Genomic DNA, 1482 nt, shown 5'->3' with positions numbered 1-1482 from the left:
AAGTTATATCCCTCGAGGTAACATTGCATTTTGCGGATGCCCCAGATTACTGCGAGGCATTCTAATTCCGTGGCGCTGTAGTTTTTCTCGCAGTTATTTAGTGTTCGACTCCCGTATGCGATCACTCGTTCGCCCTCTTTGAAATTTTGTGTAAGCACGACTCCCAGGCCATGTTTGCTTGCATCTGTTTGAACTGTGAATTTCAGGTTGAAGTCAGGGCATGCGAGAATAGACGCGAATACTAAGGTTTCCTTTAGTTTGTGGAAAGCGTTTTCCTCTTCTGGTCCCCACTGCCATTTTACTTTTTGCTTTGTTAGGTTCGTTAGTGGTGCGGCGATTTTCGAGAATCCTTTAATGAACCTGCGGTACCAGGAGGCCATTCCTAGGAATCGTCTAATGTGTTTAAACTTTGTTGGTGTTGGCCAGTTATTGACGCTTGTTTTTTCCGGATCGGTTCGTATGGCCTTTTTTGTCTATGATATGTCCTAGGTATTTTAAGTTTGGTCTGCAAAAATGGCATTTTTCGCTGTTTAGCTTTAACCTAGCTTTCCTCAGTGGTATAAATACTTCCTTTAAAATTTGCAGGTGGTGCTCGAATGTTTTTGTTGCGATAATGTTATCGCCCAGGTAAATTTGTACGTATTCTTCTAGTTCTGGTCTAATTATTGTGTCCAAGAGGCGTTGGAATGTGGCTGGTGCGGAATGTACATCGAAATGCATGACTTTAAATTGCTTGAGCCCTCGTCCCGGTACGGTGAATACGGTGATTGGTGTAACGTCCCAGCCCCAGAAACTTCAATTTTTCGCGATCATTACGGTATATAAACTTTGCGATAACCAGAGGCCGATTTGTGCTGATCTGAGACATAGAACGCCGTATGAACCAAATAGTATACTTAAATACTTCGAAGCGCTATATGAGGAGTCACGATATCAGTAGACAAGGACGGAATATAGTTTAGGCAAATTGATTCATAGTAGAAATAATTAAGAATTCAAAAGGTACGTTAAAGATAATAATCCAAAGTCCACGATATCATGAGCTCTCATAGAATAAACTATATGCGATATTATAATTAGTTATTATAAGTTTTATTGTATTTAAAAACAAGGACTCTTACTAATTCATTCGTCAAAAACGGCCAAGGATAAAATCAGACTATTATAGAAATGAAGTATTCATATAACCACTCAAAGGGCCATACATGACGAAGGAATTGGTAGGAAACTCAAATAATATAGAATATTCGCATAGCGAACTCGCTAGGACACGAACAAATGCGTTCAGCATGATGTCATCGCGTCACTATGCATCACGCCACGGTACATCACATTATCCGGCCACCCGCACACAGTACCGAGAAGCTGAAGAGCGGTGAAATCCCTTTGGAAAAGACCGACTCGGGACCACCGTGCCACTCTAGGATTCGGCGCTGCAGCCCGACCGCCGTCGGAAGCCGCCGGAACCGAACGAAGCCCCGT

Source organism: Odontomachus brunneus, unplaced genomic scaffold (genome assembly GCF_010583005.1).
Source record: "Odontomachus brunneus isolate Ranch 3 - 2012 unplaced genomic scaffold, Obru_v1 Obru_scaffold_345, whole genome shotgun sequence".
NCBI classification, from domain to species: Eukaryota; Metazoa; Arthropoda; class Insecta; order Hymenoptera; family Formicidae; genus Odontomachus; species Odontomachus brunneus.
Note: the sequence above shows the minus strand (reverse complement) of the source record.